The following is a 24,989-nucleotide window of genomic DNA, read 5'->3' as shown; positions in this document are numbered from 1 at the left end:
TTCACCTAAAGAGGGGAATGCTGGTGAGTATATTTTTATCTCAGACTTCGACTAAAACAGGATACCCACAGGTGGCGGGTCGGAGTCAGTATCAGGCTAATGTATCCTCGTCGCTACATGTAATGATGCACTTCCAGAGTCTTCATCAGTGAACATGAAAAGTATTTTTTAATATAAATTGTGCAGCAGCCGAATAGCTGCAGCCAGTTCCAAAATGCCTCTTTTCTGAAGAGCCTTTCCCCCCTGGGGTGATTCCCCACTCTGTGTCCCGATTGGTCACCCAGGCCAGATGAACCTTACTGTGCTGTGTAACCCTTAAAGGGACAATGACCATATCGGCCACCTTGTTACAATTTCACCTCTAGGTATGGTGCACAACAGTGGCTGTAGACTGTGTTATATTACCTTGTGTAGTATAGTATATTATTCTTTGAACCAGCCAAGTTGATGAAATGAACAATAGTCTTCTTGTAAAGATGAACTAATTTATTGAGTAATATAAATAATATTTGTGAGTGTTTTGTACTTAATACTCAACTAGTAAAATAAATGAAATACAGTAAAGGTAACTAACTAACTATAATGTAATAAATGAAATAACTTATAACTTCTCTCTCTCTCTCTAGCTATTCTATGTCTTGTCTGTTCACTCTCCTGAAGCACACTCTCTCAGAAAGAGCGGGACAGTCTTTCTTATACCACCTGATAGTGAGACATCTAGTGTTGAATTGACTGTACTAGTTTTACATACATTGATCATGTATATTGATGTACAGAGATCACTACAGACTGGACCTTCAAAGCGCAATCCTCAACAGGAGCACTGACGGGCCCTTCCCAAAGATGTACATGGGGAAAGTTAGAGCTGCAGCAAACTGAAGAAAATGTGTTGTGATGGATTCAGGATGGGCATGGATCATAACAAAATACAATGACATGATGCTTTCTACGTTATTGAGTGCAGTGAGAAGAAGGAGAGAGATGCTCCTCCCGGTATGAGGCAAACAAATCTATTGCTGTAATAAAGAAGGCATGGCTGGGGATGACTGAGGAGGTCCGTACCAGGAACATGGTGTCATGCCTCTGGATTCATTCCCGAAAATTCTAACTGGGTCAGGAAAGGTAAGTACACCTGCATACTTACTTATACCCTTATACCCTGCTGTGCACATCAATCCCTACTGCCCTTTCCCCCAATTCACTTGCTTCTCACTGTGCCTTGTCAAGCCTACTCATTCTCTTTCTATGCACTCTCTTGCATCCCATCCAACCATCTATCTTCTTCTTTCAGCAATTTGATACGCCTCCCTGATGGTGACCCTCACGAAATGCATTGTATCCATCAAGTGAACACGTAATATTGCAGTCACGCCTGGGTCTGTTCTTCCCCCCAGTTTTGCAGAGGAGTATAGAACACTCGGGAGAGGGCGAGGGGCTGAATGTGATCCCCCACAGATTGTGCAGTGTGTAGCTATAAAGGAGGCGGTGATAGTGATGAACGGTATTTCAACATCCCCGACAATTGAAGATAGATAATTGAGACCTCTCAGTTACCTCGTGGCACGATTAGACATTAATGACCCGCATGTCATATAGAATTCAGTCATGTTGATCTGTTTCCAGCAGTGAGTGAAATATGATACTCACAATGATAACTTGCAACATTTTCCAGTACTAAATCATATCTTTTTTTCTGGCCTCAAGTTCTTCATGTATTGAGGACTAAGCGACGGACTTCCTAGGCAACAAAGCTCCGGAAAAAACGTCTTCCTTCTGAATGTGCACCATCACAGGATCCAGGTTTCTGATATGCCAGTGCAGATACTCCCACTCAGTGGGTCCAGTTGGAGAAGTTACTTGTGAATTGACTTGCTGACTCATAGTTTGCAAATGAACATGAGCAGACAGTCGTGCCAGATGGAGTTGTGGGATGTTCATGTTAGAGGGCGCAGCTCTCTCTCTCTCGAGCTCTGTTCAGCTGGTCACAGTTGAAATGGATACTGATGAAAAGGATAGTTTGTGAGGGACAGCAGAGAATCTGTGAGGTCTTCCACTCTGTAGTCCACGATTTCAGAAAAGGGTGGAGGAGTTCAGCTCAAGAAGGAGTGGGTGGGTGTCACAGGGCATTTCGTGGGTCACCTCTTCCACTAGTCGATTGACCAACCTCATGGACCAATCGTAGAAATTGCATGTAGGCCCTGATCACAACCACACAGATTAGCCATGGTCTTTCAAGATGCAGGGTGGGATCCTCAAGGTCTGCAACACATAGAAAGGATGGACAGAGAATCTCTCTCCAAACGTAGGAATGAGGTACTGATTTTAAATTAATCACTGCATATCAGGGTGCAATGGATTCTCTGGAGAGAAAAATGGAATGTATAAGCACCCAGACATGTGATTTACCGTCTACAACCTGTAGGCTGATAATCCTGACTGAATGAAATCAGGGGATGGTGACAGTATATTTAAAATAAGAATATTGCAAATAATATATCGCACCTTTTTCTGAAAAACAACCCCAGCAGTTACAATCAGGGATTGCATTGGGATGGAAAGGAAGAGCAATTGGTTTGCGACAGGATACACAAAGCATTACACAGTGGATAACAGTTGCTGAGGAGGATTGTTGAAGTATTGTCTTGAACCATTAAAAGAAATGCAATATTTTGGAAAGTGGAATTAAGTTTCGGGTTTCAGCCTTCTCATTATTCTGTTGCAACCTGACTGACAGTATTATCAGTTCCAAATTGAATCTCCAACAACAAGTTGTTATGAATAGTTACATCCTCAAATCTGTACGTGAGCTAGCCAGAGTTTCAGCAAGGATCCTTTTATTATTCTGCTCCTCTCTTTGGCACTGAGTGTGTGGGCTAACTAGTCAACTAAACAAAGCTCTCAAGGACTCCCGCACATCAGTGACAGAAGAGACACATACGTGGCAGCTCATGGTTCCTTGTACCCCCAGGTTATGTGGGATGAAATGGATGGAGGCATTTAGTTGAAGTATTCACCCTCCGGAGCACTTCACACCACAGCCCCTCCTCAATGCACCCCCCCCAACTCTTCCTCCCACTTAGTTTTTTTAAAATATATTTTTTATTCTCCTCCTTTTTCACATTTTCTCCCAAATTTACACCCACCAATAACAAACAATAATCAGTAACAAATATGTCAACCCCATATCAATAACAACGATCCCATCCTCCCACTAAACCCCAAACATTCACCCGCATGTTCACATAAACAAATGACAAAAAAAAATCAGGAATCACCCATGGTCACCATCAACACCCATCACCCCACCCCCCCACCCATCCCCCCCAACTAATGTTCGATGTTATCCAGTTCTTGAAAGTGCATGATGAATCATGCCCATGAATTGTAGAACCCCTCCATCCTTCCCCTCAGTTCAAACTTAATCTTCTCAAGAGTCAAGAATTCCAACAAGTCCCCCCGCCACGCCAGTGCAGTGTGTAGAGGCTGCTCTCCATCCCATCAGGATCCGCCTTCGGGCGATCAACGAGGCGAAGGCTACAACATCTGCCTCCGCACCCGTTTCCAACCCTGGCTGGTCCGACACCCCGAATGTGGCCACCCGAGGGCCCGGGTCCAGTTTCACGTGCACCACTTTAGAAATTACCCTAAAAACCTCCTTCCAGTAATCCTCTAGTTTTGGACAGGACCAAAACATATGAACATGATTAGCGGGGGCCCCTCCCCGCAATGTTTACACACATCTTCTACTCCTTCAAAGAATCGGCTCATCCTCGCCCTCGTGAGGTGTGCTCTGTATACCACCTTCAGCTGTATCAGCCCCAACCTCGCGCACGAGGTGGAGCCATTCACTCTCCGGAGCACCTCACACCAGAACACCTCCTCCATATCCTCTCCCAATTCTTCCTCCCACTTTGCTTTGATCTCTTCCAGTGGTGCCTTCTCCTCTTCCAAAATAGCTCCGTAAACCGCTGACACTACCCCCTTCTCTAGTCCCCCTGTCGTCAGCACCTCCTCCAGCAATGTGGAGGCCGGCCCCACTGGGAAGCTCTGTATCTCCTGTGGTGATATGCATCACTGTAAATACACAAGGGGTTAATGTAAATACACTAAGACTAAATAAACACTAGAGGGAGCACCAGAGACATCATGACACACAGACAGTCAACCAATAGGTCAGTAAGATAGAGCACGACCAATGGGCAGTCAAGACACACCCAGAGGTGACACTACCACAAGGGGGCTACCCATATAAAAGGACAGGGCACACATGCTCTTTCTCTTTCCATAGGTGACACTCAGAGAGATAGGGGCAGATCAGGAAGCATCACACCCACCGCATGGATTAGAGCAGACTGGTTAGTTAGAGCGAGTTATTATAGCAAGATCAGCAGGAGAGTTGAACTCAAGTAGGAGAATTGTTAACTGTTCAATAAATGTGTTAAACCTATCTCCAGGTCTGAGCCTTCCTTTGTCAGAGTATACATCAAGGAAGTAGCTTATGCTACATGAAGAAGCATAACACAACATGGTACCAGTAGTAGCCTGGTGAATCTCGATAGTTCAACTCAACATATCCGTGACTACCAGCAACAGCGTCCAGGCAAGATGTTCGAGATTCCGGTTCCACGGAAGCTCAGGTACCACGGCAATCTCAGTGCAAACTGCTGTGCATTCCAACAGAGATTTGAGATCTACCTGGTAGCGTCCGACCTAGATGGCGTGGTGGATGCAGAGAAAAGAAAGCTTCTGCTCACGATTGGGGGTGCAAGTGCAGCAGAAATCTTCAAGACCTTCAAGTACTCCAAAGGGCAAGACAAGAGAAACTTCCAGACAGTCCTGGACAAGTTTCAAGAATACTGCGAGGAATATACAAGAGAGAACGGTAAAAGAGGCACCAATACTCACCACGAGGCCTGCAAATGCAGAAAACAGCAGTTTTGATTGGCAGCCATCCCGACCAATGGGCAGTCAAGACACACCCAGAGGTGACACTACCACAAGGGTAGGGCACACATGCTCTTTCTCTTTCCATAGGCGACACTCAGTGAGATAGGGGCAGATAAGGAAGCATCACACCCACCGCATGGATTAGAGCAGTCTGGTTAGTTAGAGTTAGTTACTATAGTAAGATCAGCAGGAGTGTCAAACTCAAGTAGGAGAATTGTTAACTGTTCAATAAATGTGTTAAACCTATCTCCAAGTCTGAACCTTCCTTTGTCAGAGTATACATCAAGGAAGCAGCTTATGCTACATGAAGAAGCACAACACAACATCTCCTTTCTGGCAAAATCTTAAACCTGCATGTATCTAAACATTCCCCCTGCTCCAGCCTATACTTCGCTTCCAGCTCCTTCAGCCCTGCAAACCGACCCCTAAGAAACAAACCTTTTAGTGTATTAATCCCCTCCTCCTCCCATTTCTGAAAATTTCCATCCCACCTCCCCTGCTCAGATCTGTGGTTCCCCTGAATCGACATTTCCCTTGACCCTGCCCTCAACCCGAAGTGTTGGCGAAACTGCCTCCAAATTCTCAATGAAGCTATTATTACCGGACTCCCTGAGTACTTCCCCGGGGCTATCGGGAGCGGCTCTGATGCTAGTGCTTTCAATCCCGACCCCCTGCACAAACTCTCCTTCATTCTGACCTGCTGGGAATCAACCCCTCTGACCCAGCTCCGCACCTTCTCCACATTCGCCGCCCAGTAGTAATACATCAGGTTCGGAAGACCCAAACCCCCTACCTGCCTTCCCCTCTGTAGCAGCACCTTTCTAACTCGGGCCACCATCCCTCCCCATATGACCGAAGTAATCCTTCCCTCAATCTCTCTGAAAAAAGCCTTTGGCAGGAAAATCGGCAGGCATTGAAAAATAAACAGAAATCGCGGCAGCACGTTCATTTTAACCGCCTGTACCCGACCCGTAGTGACAGAGGGAGACCATCCCACCTTGCCAGATCAGCTTTCACTCTCCCCACCAAACTAGACATGTTGTACCTGCGGAGCCCTCCCCACTCCCGGGCAACCTGTACCCCCAGGTACCTAAAGTGAGTCCCTGCCCTACGGAATGGCAGCCCCCTCACCCCTGCCCCCACCCCTGGCCGAGACACCACAAAATACTCACTCTTGTCTAGATTTCTCCCACTTAGTCTTAATCCCCTCCAGTGCTGCCTTCTCTTCTCCCAAAATCGCCCCATAAATCGCCGACACCACCCCCCTCTCCACTCCCCCTGTTGTCAGCGCCTCCTCCAACAGTGTGGGGACCGGCGCCACTGGAAAGCTCTGTAACTCCTTCCGAGCGAAATGTCGGACCTGCATACACCTAAACGTTTCCCCCTGCCCCAACGCATATTTTGCCCCCAGCTCCTCCAGTCCTGCAAACCGGCCCCCCAAAAATAAATCCTTTAGTGCTCTAACTCCCTTCTCCTCCCATCTCCGAAAACTCCCATCTCACTTCCCTGGCTCAAATTGATGATTCCCCTGAATCGGCATTTCCCTTGACCCCGTCCCCCCCACCTAAAGTGCTGGTTCAGCTGCTTCCAGATTTTCAACGTCGCTACTACAACCAAACCTCCTGAATATTTCCCGGGTCCATCGGGAGGGGGGCTGTTGCCAACTCCCTCAGCCCCGAACCCCTGCACAGACTCTCCTCCATTCTAAACCACTGTGAGTCCCCCCCTCCCCCCCCTAACCCAACTCCTCACCCTCTCCGCGTTCGCTGCCCAGTAGTAATACAGAAGATTCGGGAGACCCAACCCCACTGACTGCCGCTCTCATTGCAACAGTACCTTCCTAATCCTGGCCACCTTCCCCCCATATAAATGAGGTAATCATCTTTTCAATCTCCTTAAAAAATGCCTTTGGCAGGGATTTGGGCAGGCACTGAAAAATAAACACAAATTGTGGCAACACATTCATTTTATCGACCTTCCAGCAACATATGAAGACCATCCCATCTTTCACCCTCCCCACCAAATTAGTAATTATATACCTAGGCAGCCCCCCCCCCCCAATCCCATGCCACCTGCACCACCAAATATCTAAAGTGGGTCACCGCCCTACGCAATGGTAGCCCCCAGCCCCCACCCCTGGCCGAGACCCCCCCCCCTCGGGTCCCTCTACAGAAGTCTTACCCAATCTACAAATCGTGGCCCAATCCAAAACCGCTCCAGTACCGCCATCAAATACCCCACTCTACTCGGTCGAACGCCTTCTCGGCATCCAACGACACGCCCACCTCTGTCTCGCTCCCTCCGTCGGTGCCATAACCATGTTCAATACCCTCCTAATGTTCAAAAAGAGCTACCTCCCCTTCACAAAACCCGCCTGATCTTCCCCCATCATCTTCGGAAAGCACTCCTTCAACCTACCCGCTAATACCTTTGCCAACACCTTTGCGTCCACATTCAAAAGTGATCTAGGCCGATACGACCCTTATCCTTCTCGAGCAACATGGAGATTGATGCCTGCCCCAAAGTCTATGGCAACAGCCCCTTCCCTATCGCCTCCTAAAACATCCTCACCATCAGCGGCGCCAATGTATCTTTAAATTACTTGTAATACTCCACCGGAAACCCATCTGCTATCTTCCCCGATTGTATCCTCCCAATCGTGTCTTTTACCTCCTGCCCCGCTATCGCCCCCTCCAATGTGGCTCTATCCTCCTCCCCCAACCTCGGGTATTCCAAACCATCCAGGAATTCTCCCGATCTTCCTCTGGTTGCTCCGACCTATACAATCTTTCGGAGAACTCCTCAAGCACCCTATTAATCTTATCCGGAGCCAGCACCAACTTCCCTGCCCTGTCCCGCACTTGGAAAATTTCCTTTGCCACTGCCTCCCTCCAAAGTTGCCCTGCCATCTCTCTGTACTCGTAAACCACCCCCCTCACCCGCCTCAGCTGGGGCGAGATTATCCGGTCCCCAATGCCGAAATCGTGTTCGGCGATCGGCTGAAGAATCCCTGTTGGTGCCGATATCGGGGTCAGCGCCGCGATGGACTGAGCTCCTGACGGCGTCGGTCGCGTGTGGTATTTGTTTTGGGGAACTCAGTGTGGTGGCTGTGGACTAAGTCCAGTGCCACCACAGTCGGGGGAGGAGCCGATCTGTGGGCATGGGGGACTTTGGCTGGAGCTGGAGGCACTGGTGGGATGTGAACTGGGGCTGGTGAGCCTGGCCACAGGGGGTCACTATTTGGCAGGCCAGGTCCATGCACAGCCGATGCCATGTTGCACAGCGCAGCCGCTGCAGTCACCGGCGTGAGCATGTGCAGTCACAGACCCGGCAATTCTCCGGCCGTATCCGCAACTAGAGCCGGGGGCTCTACGCTGTGTGCCTGCGAGCCCTCCGCCGGACGGAGGATCGGTGGGAGTTTTGCGTCATTTGTTCGGTTATAAAATGCCACTGTTCCCACGCTGGCATCAGCACTTAATCCCAGAACTGGAGAATCCTGCCCCTGGTCAAAGCTCGCCTGCAACTCCTTCCTCTTTTCCAACAACGCTGGACCCCTGTCTTCTGTATACCTCTTGTCTACTTCCAACATCTCATCTATTACCCTCTGTCGCTCCACCCTCTCCCCCTTATCCACCTTTGCTTTAAACAAGATCACCTCCCCCCTCACCACCTCCTGTAAAGCTTCCCAAACCGCCACCTGTGAAACCTTCCCTGTACAATTAAACCCTATGTACTCCTCTATTACTTTCCCAATCTTATCACAGAACCCTCGGTCCTCCAGCAGTCCCACATCTAATCTCCACCCCTGACTCTGCATTGCACCCTTCTCCAACACCATATCCACCCAATGCGGTGCATGATCCGATAGCTCAATTGCCGAATATTCTGACTCCAGGACCCCAACCAACAGCGCCTTCCCCACCACAAAAAAGTCAATCCGCGAATAGACCTCATGGACCGAAGAGAAAAATGATTACTCCCGCTCTCCCAGGTGCAAAAATCTCCAAGGGTCCACCCCTCCCATTTCCATTAGTCCAGCCAATGCCTTCCACCCCCCCCCCCCCCCCCCCCCCCCCGTCCCTGACGGGACAGGCGAGCGCGGCATTGATCTGTCCAATCTCAGTTCCTGCAATAAGTTCCAGTCTCCACCCACTATCAATTTGTGTGTTGGGGATGGCCCCGCACACCTTCTTTACAAACCCTACATCATCCCAGTTAGGACCATAACCGCTTACCAGTGCCACCAACCTTCCCTCCAATCCCCTGTCGCTATCACAGACCTACCCCCCCTGGTCCGCAACCACTTTCTTCATCTGGAACCGTACTCTTTTGCTAACCAGGACCACTACCCCTCGAGCCCTGCTGTCAAATCCCGAGTGAAACACCTGGCTAACCCAGCCCTTCCTAAGCCTCACCTGATCCTTCACCCTCAAGGGAGTCTCCTGCAGATCGCCACATCGGCTTTCAAACCTTTCAGATGCGTAAGCACCCTTGATCTCTTGACTGGACATCCCAACCTCCTCACGTTCCACGTAACTATCCTAACCGGGGTCTCTCACCCCCCCTCCCTTCCTATCCACCAACATCATAACTCCGGGCCCTGCCCCGCGAGCCTGACCTGCCCTTATCCATTCTTTTTTAAAATAAATTTATAATACCCAATTAAGGGTCAATTTAGCCTGGCCAATCCACCTACCCTGCACATCTTTGGGTTGTGGGGGTGAAACCCACGCAAACACGGGGAGAATGTGCAAACTCCACACAGACAGTGACCCAGAGCCGGGATTGAACCTGGGACCTCGGCGCCGTGAGGCAACAGGGCTAACCCACTGCACCCACCGTGCTGCCTTTGATGTTATCATCAAACCCCCTTCTTCACTTCTGTCCCATTCTTCACTTCTGTCCCAAGCCTTCTGTCTTCACGAACGCATCCGCAGCCTCCGGCATCTAGAAATAGAAATCTCTGGGGCTGAAGGTCACCCTCATCCGCTGGATACACCACTCCAAATCGCAACCCGCTGTTGTACAATGCCGTCTTCACTTGGCCGAAAGGCGCTCGCCTCTTTGCCAGCTCCACCGTCAAGTCCTGGTAAACGCGAACACCAGCATCAGCCCACTGCACCTCCGCTCCTGCTTCGCCCAGTTCAAAACCTTCTCCTTCATGTGGTACCTGTGGAAGCAGATGATCACTGCCCTTGGCGGCTCATTCAACTTTGGCTTAGGCCTCAGGGACCGATGAGCTCGGTCCAGTTCATACCGAGAGGGCTCCTCACCCTCCCCATCAGTTACGCCAACATCTTGGCGAAGTACTCCATCGGCCTCGTGCCCTCCACCCCCTCAGGCAGGCCCACAATCCTCACATTTTGCCACCTCGAGCAGTTCTCTAAGTCCTTCAGCTTTGCTCAATGTCCCTTATTGGCCTCAACCACCCTCTGCAGCTCCTCCCCCATCGAGGTGAGCTGATTGCTGTGCTGTGACATGGCCTCCTCCACTCCCTTCATCTTCTCGTCCTGCTCCCTCACCTTGGCCGATGTCTTCGCCACAGCCACTCTCACCGGGGCAATTGTCTCCTCCACCAATGTCTTCAAAGCCCCGCCATCTCCTTTCTCAACACCTCCATATGCTTTGCAAACTGCTTCTCCAGCTCTAAGGACATCACCTTAGTCATCTTCTCTACCGTAAGCAGTGTGTCCCCACCTAACAGCCCAGCCTCCGCCATCTTGCTAGCTCCTGGGCTGGCCCTCTCACTCGACGGTGAACACTCACTCCTTCCCTTCTTCACGGCTGTTCTCCTTAAACCCTTAGACATTTTTTACCTTCTTTATATCTTCCTACACCCAATCATTTGCAAATTGCCCCCAGAACTGGGCATTAAAACTCCTAAAAACACATTTCAAGAAGGAGCCACCAACATGCTACTTCCGTGGTGGCCATTTTAAGCGATTGCCAGATGCCACCATTTTGTGTAACCGGGGTGGAAATAGGCACTTATAGAGGCAATGTCCCACCTTTGGGAAAATTTGTGTGAAGTGCACAGGCAAAAACCACTTTGCCAAAGTGTTTTCCACCAAAACGTCGACACTCAAAAGTCGATAAACACTGTTGAAGAAATTAATTTTGAGGATACATTCTTCATTAATGTCATTAGTAATGAAGACAGGGCCAACGTAGCCAAGTAAAATGAAATGTCTTCGACATAAGAAATAGTAATGTATGTACTGCAAATAAAGGTAACTTACAGTTTCTTTTCTCATAAATCAAACTTTTATAAATGTCAAGCTCAACACAGGAGGGAGAGCGAATCTCATCAGTATCAGAGATATTGAAGTGATGAGAATCAAGCCCAAGGTTTTGAACAGACCAGTATTTTTAAAAGATTACAATGGATTAATTCTTTAGGCGTGTGTGAGCTTGAAGTTCAGGTCAAAGCTAGAAATCATAAAGTGAAATTTTCAATTGTAGCCACAGATCATGAATCGGTACTAGGTGTGGAAGCTTGTGAAACACTTCAGTTAGTCAGGAGAGTATATAGTGCTGACTATGCTTTGAATGCGCACAGTGGATTGGTGGATTCAATAGTACAAACATTTTCGGAGATTTTTCAAGGTTTCGGTGTCTTGCCATTTGCTTACCAAATTCAACTAAAGGATAATGTACATCCCGTAATACATGCCTCGCGGAGAGTACCAGCACCATTAAGGGATCGGATGAAAGTTGAACTTGATAGAATGATGAATCTGGTTGTCATTAAGAACATCGAAGAACCAATAGATTGGGTAAGTTCAATGATGTGTGTTAAGAAACACAATAACAAAGAACAAAGAACAGTACAGTGCTGGAACAGGCCCCTCAGTCCTCCAAGCCTGTACTGGTCATGATACCACTCTTGGCCAAAACCTTCAGCACTTCCTAGTACTGTATCCTCTATACCCATCCTATGACAACCTAGTCTCCAACCTATTCATGTCCTGCTGTATCTTCTGACAATCCTCAACACTATCTGTCACTCCACCAACCTTGGTGTCATCTGCGAACTTACTAACAAGACCAGCTAGATTTCCCTCCAAATCGTTTAGGTACACTACAAACAACAGAGGCCCCAATCCCTGTGGAACACCACGATTTACAACCCTCCATTCAGAAAAACACCCTTCTACTGCTATCCTCTGACCCAACCAGTTCTGTATCCAACTTGCCACCTCACCGTTGATGTTTCTTTTCAAATTTAACACGGATTTCATACCAACAAATCAGGTCACAGCTTTACTGTGACATCACTTCGCAGTTTCACCTCCCCGCCCCCCAACAATTTGAAAACACAGAGACTCACAGACACAGAGTACCACTTACCTTCCCAGACTGCACTCCGGATTTCTCCCGCTCAGCTCCGCTCCCGATGTGAAGGCCGCAGATTCCGGAGGTAAATTTTTCTACCACTTACCTTCCCAGACTGCACTCCGGATTTCTCCCGTTCACCTCCGCTCCTGATTTAAGAATATGCATGAATCCTAAAGACCTCAATGCCAACATCAAGCGAGAACACTACCCAATACCAAAACGTGAAGAAATAATGAGCGAAATGTCAGGCGCGATGTGCTTCAGTAAACTGGATGCAACGCAGGGTTTTGGGCAACTCAAATTGGATGAAGTGAGTACAAAGTATTATACGTTTATCACTGCATTTGGGCGCTTCAATTTTCTTTGAATACCTTTTGGGATAATATCAGCATCTGAAACCTATCACAGGAAAATGGAGCACATTGCAGAAGGTATTCAAGGAGTTTATGTCTATGTAGACGATATAATAGTGTGGGGTTTTACGAAGGAAGAACACAGCAACTAACTCATCAAAGTACAACAGAGAGTGTTAAGAAGTATGGGCTAAGGTTGAACAAAGTCAAGTGTCAATTTGGCGTTAAAGAAATCACATTTCGGGAGGACAAGTTGTCTGCTCAAGGCGTACAACCTGATCTAATGAAATACAGGCAATAATGAATATGCCACGACCGTCAGACAAGAAAGGAATTCTGAGGGTATTAGGAATGGTCAACTTTATTCCGAATTTGTCAGCCAAGACAACGTGTCTGAGAAAAGTTATCAAGAAGATGAATGGACAGATAAGCATGAGCAAGAATGGCTTACTCTGAAGACAGCTTTGAAAACAGCTCCAGTGCTAACATTTTTCGACCCGACCAAGAAAGCAAAAATCCCGACTGATGCATCGAAGGATGGGTTAGGTGTATTCTTGTTACAGCAGGAAAATGGAGAGGATTGGAAGCCAGTTGCCTATGCACCTAGGTCCATGAGCGACTCTGAGTGTCGATACACTCAAATTGAGAAGGAATGTCTTGGACGAGGTCAGCACGGTGGCGCAGTGGTTAGCTCTGCTGCCTCATGGCGCCGGGGTCCCAGGTTCGATCCCGGCTCTGGGTCACCGTCCGTGTGGAGGTTGCACTCCCCGTGTCTGCATGGGTTTCGCCCCCACAACCCAAAGATGTGCAGTGTAGGTGGATTGGCCACGCTAAAATTGCCCCTTAATTGGAAAAATTGAAGTCGATAGTCTCAATTTATATTTAAAAAAAGGAATGTCTTGGAGTGGTTAATGGCTTGGAAAAGTTTCATAGCTATGTGTATGGCCTACCAACTTTTCTGGTAGAAACAGATCACAGACCATTGGTAGCCACCGTCAGAAAAAGCCGAAGTGAGATGTCACCACACATTCAGAGAATGATGATGAAGCTCCAGCGGTATGATTTTGATCTAATTTACACTCCAGGCAAGCACATTGTAATTGCAGATGCACTATCAAGAGCTACAGCAGTGCTGGAAGACAATCATATTCAAGATGGTGTGCAAGTGCATGTCAATCTGATAACAGAGTCACTGCCAGTGTCTGATGAAAAATCAAAACTAATAGTGGCAGAATCCAAAAAGAATGCAGATGCTAATCAAGAATCTCAATGAGGGGGCAGCACGGTGGCACAGTGGTTAGCACTGCTGTCTCACGTCACCGAGGTCCCAGGTGGGTTTCACCCCCACAACCCAAAGATGTGCAGGATAGGTGGATTGGCCATGCTAAATTGCCCCTTAATTGGAAAAAAATGAAAAAAAAGATCCTCAATGAGGGATGGCCAAAAGGGTCATGTTCAAAGTACCACAGCATCAGAGCAGTACTAAGGGTCGCCGGTATGACATGGTATATTGGGATCAACAAGGATATTCAAAGGATAGTAGAGGAATGCGCGACATGTCAAAAATTCCAACATAGACAAATGAAAGAACTAATGCAGATGGGTGACGTGGTGACACTTACATGGCAGAAAATAGGGGTCGACTTGTTTTGTCTTGAAGGGGAAGAGTATTTACTGGTCATAGGTTACTTTTCCAATTTTCATGAAGTGGCACAGTTATCGAGCTCATCAGCCAGGTGTGTTATAATGCATACTAACGCTATCTTTGCTCATCTTGGCATTCCACAGGTTGTCTTGAGTGACAATGGTCTATGTTTCAGTTGTCAGGAATGGAGGGAATTTGCGCAGAAGTACAACTTCAAGCAGGTCACATCCAGTCCTTTATATCCACAGTCAAATGGAAAGGCAGAGAAAGATGTGCAAATAGTAAAGCAATTACTTAAAAAATCGATGGACAGCCAGGATGATCCATATCTGGCATTGTTCAGTAATCAAACATCACCTTTGAACAATGGTCTGTGACCTTCACAATTACTGATGAACAGGGAGATAAGAACAATGTTGCCATGTCTTTCAAATCAACAAGCAAGTCACAAAATAAAACATCAACTGCAGTGTCAAAAGAGGAAGCAGAAGGGATACTATGACAGATCATAGTATCTAAAACCTTCGAAGCACAATGATTTCTTAAGGGTGGACGATCTTGATGGCTGGTCAAAGTGTGTGAAGGTAATACAGAATATAGGTCCAAAGTCCTCCACAGTCATCACAGAACAAGGACAGGTACTCAGGAGAAACAGAAGAGCTTTGTTAGAAATTCAGCAACCTGTTACTTCACTGTCAGCAGAGATGTGTGTGAAAACTTCTGTCTATCCAAACCAGCACAACCTGGACAAGAATCAAGGGTCCAACCTGAAGATGCACAGAGTAATGCAGTTCCAACAGAGGCATCTTCAGAGCCATCAGAATATCAAGCAGATTCAGCGGGTCAACAAAAGCTTAGAAGGTCAACGAGACATCGAAAGAAGCCTGACAGACTGAATCTGTGGACATTGTAATTGTAAATAATCTGAATTGTTATGCTATGCATATCATATGAATGATAATTGTTTGAAATGATGTACATTATATTTTTGCTAAGATCTAAAGGAAAGGGGATGTAATAATATGCATAAGCAATTCTGTATCTTAAAATGTTACACCTCCAACCAGGAAGTGGCAGTAGAACTACACCACATGACACTGCAACCTCGAGGGAGTCTGAGTGAGGAGTCATCATGATGTTGTGTTTTGTATTCGCTCTCGTATTCTAGTTTACAGTTCGTTAGTAGAACTAGTATTGTTGTCTACCCACGTTATTGTAATTTAATAAATCTTAACTAGTCACAAACTAAACATTGTTTGGTTCACTGACTCAATCATTGCAATGTACTAGAACATAACACAGTTAATATTGTCATGGGCAGGCTATAGGGATTCTGAAAGAATATATTCAAGTAGGCTGAAGGTCTTTCTTTATCCAGACTTATCTTCTGTTATTGCAGCTGTATTGAAAGTGGGTGTGATCTGCAGTTTGGAATCAGCTTGGTTGCTATAGCAATACGAATATAGATTTCATAAAGGACCAAGTGTTGAGTCTCATCAAAAGAACATATGTATTTATTTAGAAACTGCTTTTGACAAGCTTAGGTCATAATGATGACCCAACGATAAAGCCTAGAATTTCCTTGATCTGGTTTATACGGCCAAAATCTTCAAAATTCACGCTGACCTTGCTTTCAGCAACTTACATTGAAATTTCCCCAAGATGCCAATCACCACATTGTAAAATCTAGTGTAAGGTGAGCACCAATTCAATGTCGGTATTAGGGTCCCAAAGGATCGCGAAGGGAAAATGAAACCTGCCTCCTTTAAGTCCCTCTTTATCTTACAAATGTTGTCAGGACTATTAGAAGGCATCACACTATCATTAAGCGAAAATCAACGAGAAATTTTCACATCGCAAGCTTCCAGTGTAAAACCAGTTTTAGTAACTTGAGGAAGCCAGCGGTAGTGGAACAAGGATTTATTGAACTCTGTACAATACTCTGCCCACTGCAGTATCCCTCTCCCAATCCAGTCCTTTTTGGGACAACCAACAGCTTGGGCTGGCTTTATCTCACAGGCTTTAACAAGCTCCAGCTGGGTGGCCTCCACCCCCTACCTGGGGAGCTTGTACTGTACCAGTCCCACTGGGAGATTGACAATGGTTTTCCCGTGGTCCTCCTGGGGGTTATGCCACCATTGTTGATCTCTTACACATTAATTACCTCAAATTCAGGCCTCAAAGTCTGTCAGAGTTGCCAGTGTGGGAGTATGAACACCATTACTTACAGGCTCCACCAGAGGGCAGCAAATAACTGCCAAACGGCAGGTATTTTATATTCACAAAAGGTACTGGCCAATTCGCGGAGCTTATAGGAATGTTAGTGGGCACCGTGATGGAATGATTAATGAGAAAAAAAAGGAACAAGAGAAGGACAATCAGCTCCTTGAACCTGTTCTGCCATTCAATAAGATCATGGCTGATCTGTGCCCATGTTGAATTGGTACCCTTACTGAACAAGAATCTATTGTTCTCAGTGTAGGATAATATTAAAACGGGAAACAGAGGTGAAGGATATCGAAACATGTCAGTGTTAATATTTTTCAATTCTGAGAAGCATGCTATATGACAAAAGCAGGCACTTGGCTAAGATTAGATCGTTACGATACTGCAGTGCAAACCTCACTAAAAAACAGGTATCAGTTTCAGGTAATTCAATAAGTATCAAAGCGTTTGTGTGAATTATTATAGTTTTGAGGCAATCGGGGGAATTTTGAGAGGCAAATCCTCTAAAAGTGACACCGGGTCATGATCTGAGTTGGCTTGAAGGGGAGTGGGAGAACCCTTTGCAACTGACCGGTAAATCATTTAACTATTTCTATCAAGTTATTAAATGCTCTTTTTAAAAAATAAAAAAAAATTTTATTAAAGGTTTTTAACAACACAATTTTTTCCCCTTACAAACAATAACTCCCCCCCCCCGCGCCCCGTAACAAAATAACGCAAAGTCACCCTGAGCAAAATATATACATGGCAAGATGGTATATTTACATAGCTTTATACACTGGCTCTTGGCCGCACTTGCCGTTTCTCCCCACCCTCCATGCCATCTCCCGCTCGTCCATCCCCTCAAACAACCTCTCGTTCCCCCCCCCCCCCCCACCCTCCTCCCCCCCCCCCCAACCCCCACCAGGGTTGCTGCTGCTGCTGACCGATCTTCCTCTAACGCTAAGCAAAATATTCTAGGAACGGTTGCCACCACCTGTAGAACCCCTGCGCAGACCCTCTCAAGGCAAACTTAATCCTCTCCAATTTTATGAACCCCGCCATGTCGTTCATCCAGGCCTCCAGGCTAGGGGGCTTCGCCTCCTTCCACAACAGCAAGACCCTTCGCCGGGCTACTAGGGACGCAATGGCCAGAATGCCGGCCTCTTTCGCCTCCCGTACTCCCGGCTCATCCACTGCTCCAAATATTGCTAGCCCCCAGCTTGGCTTGACCCGGACTTTCACCACCTGGGATATTACTCCCGCCACTCCTCTCCAGTACCCCTCCAATGCCGGGCATGACCAAAACATATGGACATGGTTCGCCGGGCTCCCTGAACATCTTTCAAATCTATCCTCTACTCCAAAGAACCTACTCAGCCTCGCCCTCATCAAATGCGCTCTGTGAACCACCTTAAATTGTATCAGACTGAGCCTGGCACACGAGGAGGAGGTATTAACCCTACCCAGGGCATCAGCCCATAGCCCTTCCTCAATCTCCTCCCCCAGCTCCTCCTCCCATTTTCCTTTCAACTCTTCTACTAGCGCTTCCCCCTCTTCTTTCATCTCTTGGTGTATTTCCGACACCTTGCCCTCACCCAACCCATACCCCCGAGATCACCCTATCTTGAACTTCTTGTGCCGGGAGCAACGGAAATTCCCTCACCTGTCACCTCACAAAAGCCCTCACCTGCATATATCTAAAGGCATTTTCCAGGGGGAACTCAAACTTCTCCTCCAGTGCCCCTAGGCTCGCAAATGTCCCGTCAATGAACAGGTCCCCTATTCTTCTAATCCCCGCCCGATGCCAGCCTTAGAACCCCCCGTCATCTTCCCCGGGACAAACCAGTGGTTACCCCTGATCGGGTCCACACCGATGCCCCCGTTGACCCCCCGTGCCTTCTCCACTGGCCCCAGATCCTTAGCGTTGCCGCCACCACCGGGCTTGTGGTGTATTTTGTCGGCGAGAGCGGCAGCGGTGCCGTTACCAACGCCCCAAGGCTAGTTCCTTGACAGGACGCCATCTCCATCCTCTTCCATACCGCCCCCTCTCCCTCCATGACCCACTTGCGGATCATCGCCACGTTTGCTGCCCAGTAGGAGCTCCCTAGGTTTGGCAAAGCCAACCCTCCTCGGTCCCTATTGCGTTCCAGGAACCCTCTCCTAACCCTCGGGGTCTTATTTGCCCACACAAACCCCATAATACTCCTACCTACTCTCTTGAAAAAGCCCTTGGTGATCACGATGGGGAGGCACTGAAACACAAACAAAAACCTCGGAAGGACCACCATTTTGACCGACTGCACCCTACCCGTCAGCGAGAGCGGGAGCATGTCCCATCTTTTAAAATCCTCCTCCATTTGCTCCACCAACCTCGTCAAATTCAGTTTATGTAGGGCCCCCCAACTCCTGGCTATCTGGATCCCCAGATACCGAAAACTCCTCTCCGCCCTCCTCAGCGGTAGGTCCCCTATCTCTCTTTCTTGGTCCCCTGCCTGTAATACAAAAAGCTCACTCTTCCCTACATTAAGCTTGTAGCCCGAGGACTCCCCAAACTCCTTCAGAGTCTGCATGACCTCCACCATCCCCTCCATTGGGTCCGCCACGTATAGCAGCAGGTCATCCGCGTAGAGCGATACCCGATGCTCTTCTCCCCCGCGGACTATCCCCCTCCATTTATTAGACTCCCTAAGTGATATGGCCAAGGGTTAGATCGCCAATGCAAACAATAGGGGGGACGGGGGGCACCCCTGCCTCGTCCCTCGGTACAGCCGAAAGTACTCCGACCTCCGCCGGTTCGTCTCTACACTCGCCACCGGGGCGCTGTAAAGGAGCTTAACCCATTTGATAAACCCTCCCCCGAACCCAAACCTGCGCAATACCTCCCAGAGGTACTCCCACTCCACTCGGTCAAAGGCTTTATCCGCGTCCATAGCTGCCACTATCTCCGCCTCTCCCTCCTCCGATGTCATCATTATCACGTTTAAGAGCCGCCGCACATTGGTATTTAACTGCCTGCCCTTTATGAATCCCGTTTGGTCCTCATGAATCACCCCCGGGACACAGTCCTCAATCCTGGTGGCCAATACTTTTGCCAATAGCTTAGCATCCACATTGAGGAGCGAAATCGGCCTGTACGATCCACATTGCAGTGAATCCTTGTCTCGCTTTAGAATCAAGGAGATTGTCGCCTCCGACATTGTCTGGGGCAGGGTTCCCTCCTCTCTTGCCTCGTTAAAGGTCCTCACTAATAGCGGGGCCAGCAGGTCCACATATTTTCTATAGAACTCCACCGGGAACCCGTCCGGCCCCAGGGCCTTCCCCGCCTACATGCTCCCCAAACCCTTACTCAACTCCTCCAACACAATTGGTGCCCCCCAAACCAACCGCCTCTTGCTCCTCCTCGGGAACCTCAGTTGGTCCAGGAATCGTCTCATCCCCCCTTCCCCCCCTGGGGGCTGGGATCTATACAGCTCTTCATAGAAGGCCTTGAATACCTTATTTATTTTCGTTGCACTTCGAACCGTGGCTCCCCTTCCATCTTTGATTCCCCCTATTTCCCTCCCTGCCGCCCTCTTACGGAGCTGGTGCGCCAGCATCCGACTAGCCTTTTCCCCGTACTCGTAGGTCGCCCCCTGCGCCTTCCTCCACTGTGCCTCCGCCTTGCCCGTGGTCAGCAGGTCAAACTCCGTCTGGAGCCGTCGCCTTTCCCCAAGTAATCTTTCCTCCGGGGCCTCTGCGTATCTCCTGTCCACTCGCAAGATCTCCCCCACTAACCTCTCTCTTTCCATGCCCTCTGTCTATTCCCTATGAGCCCTGATGGAGATCAGCTCTCCCCTGATCACCGCCTTCAACGCCTCCCATACCACCCCCACTCGCACCTCTCCATTGTCGTTGGCCTCCAAGTACCTTTCAATACACCCCCTCACCTTCCCACACACCACCTCATCAGCCAGCAGTCCCACATCCAGCCGCCACAGCGGGCGTTGGTCCCTCCCCTCTCCCAGCTCCAGTTCCACGCAGTGCGGGGCATGGTCCGAAACGGCTATAGCCGAATACTCCGTCCCCTCCACCCTCGGGATGAGCACCCTACCCAGAACAAAGAAATCTATCCAGGATTAGGCTTTGTGTACATGGGAGAAGAAAGAAAATTCCCTGGCCTGCAGCCTTGCAAACCTCCATGGGTCCACTCCCCCCATCTAGTCCATAAAACCCCTGAGCACCTTGGCCGCCGCCGGTCTCTTTCCCATCCTTGATATGGAGCGGTCCAGTGCTGGGTCCAGCACTGTATTGAAGTCCCCTCCCATTATCAGTCCTCCTACCTCCAGGTCCGGAATGCGCCCCAACATGCGCTTCATAAATCCAGCATCATCCCAGTTCGGGGCGTATACATTTACCAACACCACCCACGTCCCTTGCAACCTCCCACTCACCATCACATATCTCCCTCCATTATCCGCTACGATAGTCTTGGCCTCAAATGACACATGCTTTCCCACCAGAATTGCCACCCCTCTATTTTTCGCGTCCAATCCCGAGTGAAATACCTGTCCTACCCATCCCTTTCTTAACCTGACCTGGTCCGCCACCTTCAGGTGTGTCTCTTGGAGCATTGCCACATCTGCCCTCAGTCCCTTCAAGTGCGCGAACACTCGAGCCCTCTTCACCGGCCCATTCAGGCCCCTCACGTTCCACGTTATCAGCCGGATTGGAGGGACTCTCACCTCTCAACCCCCCCCCCCTCCTGTCGTGGCCTTGTCTCTCTCCTCCAACCCATATAGCATTTCCTGCGCGTGGTTGACCCCCTATATACAACATCCTTCATACTTCAACCCTCAAACACCCCCCTCCCACACAAACCCTCAATTAGAGTCCAACTTTTCAGTTTGTATAAAGGTCCACGCCTCTTCGGGCGTTTCGAAGTAGTGGTGTTGGCCATTATGTGTAACCCACAGCCGCGCTGGCTGCAACATTCCAAATTTCACTCCTTTCCGATGCAGCACCGCTTTGGCCCGGTTGAAACCCGCTCTCCGCTTAGCGACCTCCGTGCTCCAGTCCGGGTATATTCTGATCTCTGCATTGTCCCACTTGCTGCTCCGTTCCCTCTTGGCCCATTTCAGGACCCTCTCTCTGTCCGTAAACCGATGAAATCTCACCACCATCGCCCTTGGCGGCTCATTTGCCTTGGGCTTCCTCGCCAGCACTCGGTGCGCCCCTTCCATCTTCAGCAATCCTGGGGGGGCCTCCGCACCCATCAGCGTCCCGATCATTGTGCCCGCATATGCCTCGGCATCGGCCCCCTCCACTTTTTCTGGGAGACCCTGGATCCTCAAATTGTTTCTCCTCGACCTGTTCTCCAGGTCTTTGAGTCTTCCCACCCACGTCCTGTGTAGCGCCTTGTGCCGCTCCACTCTCACCTCCAGGCCCACAAGCTCGTCATCGTTCTCACTCACTTTTTCCTGGATCTCCTGGATCTTCACCTCTAGGGCTTTCTGGGTTGCTCCAAGTCCTTCAATTATTGCCAGCATAGGTGCCACCATCTCCTTGCGCAGCTCCTCGAAGCAGCGCTTGATGAACTCCTGCATCTCCTCTTTGTCCGTGGGCGCCGCCATTTTGCTTTCTTTTTCTTTCTTCTCCCGCTGCTCCAGGGCCGCTTTTTTCACCGTTTCGCTGCGGGTCCGGTCCATGCAGGTTAGTAGGGGACCTCTCTCCTTCCTTCCCCACGGGTTGTCTGTGTCAAAAGTTCCGTTGGGGCTCTGTTAGCGAGCCCAAAAGTCCGTCTTCGCGGGAGCTGCCGAATCGTGCGGCTTAGCTCCGCATCGCCGCAACCGGAAGTCCTTAAATGCTCTTTAAAGCTGGCATTCCAGCCTGCACAACCCAGCAGATCTATTTCCAGAGCTGTCTGCAACTTACGAAGGTCACCTGCAGAATGCTGCTTAAGTGACCCTGACAGGCTGGAAAGTATTTGAACAGTAAAGCTGAAGAGTTGCGGCCATGTCCAGGTGAGAAGCTGCTGCTCACATAGAACATAGAACATAGAATATTACAGCGCAGTACAGGCCCTTCGGCCCTTGATGTTGCGCCGACCTGTGAAACCACTCTAAAGCCCATCTACACTATCCTTTAGCGTCCATATGTCTATCCAATGATCATTTGAAGGCCCTTAGTGTTGGCGAGTCCACGACTGTTGCAGGCAGGGCATTCCACGCCCTTACTACTCTTTGAGTAAAGAACCTACCTCTGACATCTGTCTTATATTTATCTCCCCTCAATTTAAAGCTATGTCCCCACGTGCTAGACATCACCACCCGAGGAAGAAGGCTCTCACTGTCCACCCTATCCAATCCTCTGATCATCTTGTATGCCTCAATTAAGTCACCTCTTAACCTTCTTCTCTCTACTGAAAACAGCCTCAAGTCCCTCAGCCTTTCCTCATAAGATCTTCCCTCCATACCAGGCAACATTCTGGTAAATCTCCTCTGCACCCTTTCATATGCTTCCACATCCTTCCTATAATGCGGCGACCAGAATTGCACGCAATACTCCAAATGCGGCCGCACCAGAGTTTTGTACAGCTGCACCATGACCTCATGGCTCCGAAACTCAATCCCTCTACCAATAAAAGCTAACACACCGTACGCTTTCTTAACAACCCTCTCAACCTGGGTGGCAACTTTCAGGGATCTGTGTACATGGATACTGAGATCTCTCTGCTCATCCACACTTCCAAGAATCTTACCATTAGCCCAGTACTCTGTCTTCCTGTTATTCCTTCCAAAATGAATCACCTCACACTTTTCTGCATTAAACTCCATTTGCCACCTCTCAGCCGAGTGCTGCAGCTTATCTATGTCCCTCTGTAACTTGTAACATCCGTCCGCACTGTCCTCAACTCCACCGACTTTAGTGTCATCTGCAAATTTACTCACCCATCCTTCTACGCCCTCCTCCAGGTCATTTATAAAAATGACAAACAGCAGTGGCCCCAAAACAGATCCTTGTGGTACACCACTAGTAACTGGACTCCAGTCTGAACATTTCCCATCAACCACCACCCTTTGTCTTCTTCCAGCCAGCCAATTTCTGATCCAATTTGCTAAATCACCCTGAATCCCATGCCTCCGTATTTTCTGCAATAGCCTACCGTGGGGAACCTTATCAAATGCTTTACTGAAATCCATATACACCACATCAACTGCTTTACCCTCATCCACCTGTTTGGTCACCTTCTCAAAGAACTCAATAAGGTTTGTGAGGCACGACCTACCCTTCACAAAGCTGTGTTGACTATCTCTAATCAAATTATTCCTTTCCAGATGATTATACATCCTATCTCTTATAAACCTTTCCAAGATTTTTCCCACAGAAGTAAGGCTCACTGGTCTATAGTTACCGGGGTTGTCTCTACTCCCCTTCTTGAACAAGGGGACAACATTTGCTATCCTTCAGTCTTCTGGCACTATTCCTGTAGACAAAGATGACTTAAAGATCAAAGCCAAAGGCTCAGCAATCTCCTCCCTAGCTTCCCAGAGAATCCTAGGATAAATCCCATCCGGCCCAGGGGACCTATCTAGTTTCACACTTTCCAGAATTGCTAACACCTCCTCCTTATGAACCTTCTCAGGGAGTGCTTTCACAGCTTGACAGATGACCTCCAATTTCTTGGAAGGACTTTGGCTGTCATGCACTTAACTCACCTTCAGCTGCATTTCCCTGTTGTCAACCATCACCAGCTGACTTCTCAGTCACATTCCCATCTAAACGGCCGAGATGATGGACGCGGAGGGCCGTGCTCCAAGGAGGTGAGTCTTTAGGTGGAGGATGAGCTCTCTAAACATTAGCACCTCAGGACGTTTAGGTTTTCTCAGCAGGACATTGCTGACAGTGACAGCCTCCTGCGACAAGACCACCATTCCATTGGGCCAGGTGGGCAGACATTACCAGAGACTGTCACAGTGCCTGTCATTGTAGGGTCATCTCTACCCCTCCAGCTCCCTGCCTCCCTTCACGATTGTGTGCTCTCTTCTGCAATGCGAGAAAGCAGAGTCATGTGAGCATTTGAAATGGCCTTTTGGCTAGCAGGAAGGTACAACATTTGTGTGGGCGTCATTGTGAGGCATGGGTGTGGGAGAGAAATAGGCTGAGGATGAATGTGAGTGTTGGATGGTCAGATGGGAAGTGAGATGCCTGGAGATAGTGGAATGAGTGGATCAGCAAGGTCTGAGGAATGCCGTGCAGGATGCTGGAAATGTCAGGGTGTAGAGCTTGACACTTGTCCATGTTATGCCACTCGGCTACCATGACCTCCTGAGGTACTTGAACTTCTTGGTGCACTGTCTCCTGGTGGGAGGGGCCACACTCTGCTGTTGGCTTCCTCAACCACTTCCTCATTACACACCTGTTTGCTTGGAGTGGGTGTCCTTCCCTCTGTCAAAGTCAATATTTTCCCGCTTCTGTAGTAGAAAACTTCAACACACTCGTTAAGACAGAATAACAAGCTT

Source organism: Scyliorhinus torazame, chromosome 12 (assembly GCF_047496885.1).
Source record: "Scyliorhinus torazame isolate Kashiwa2021f chromosome 12, sScyTor2.1, whole genome shotgun sequence".
Classification (NCBI taxonomy): domain Eukaryota; kingdom Metazoa; phylum Chordata; class Chondrichthyes; order Carcharhiniformes; family Scyliorhinidae; genus Scyliorhinus; species Scyliorhinus torazame.
The sequence above is the reverse complement of the archived record's forward strand: the minus strand, read 5'-3'. Positions refer to the sequence as shown.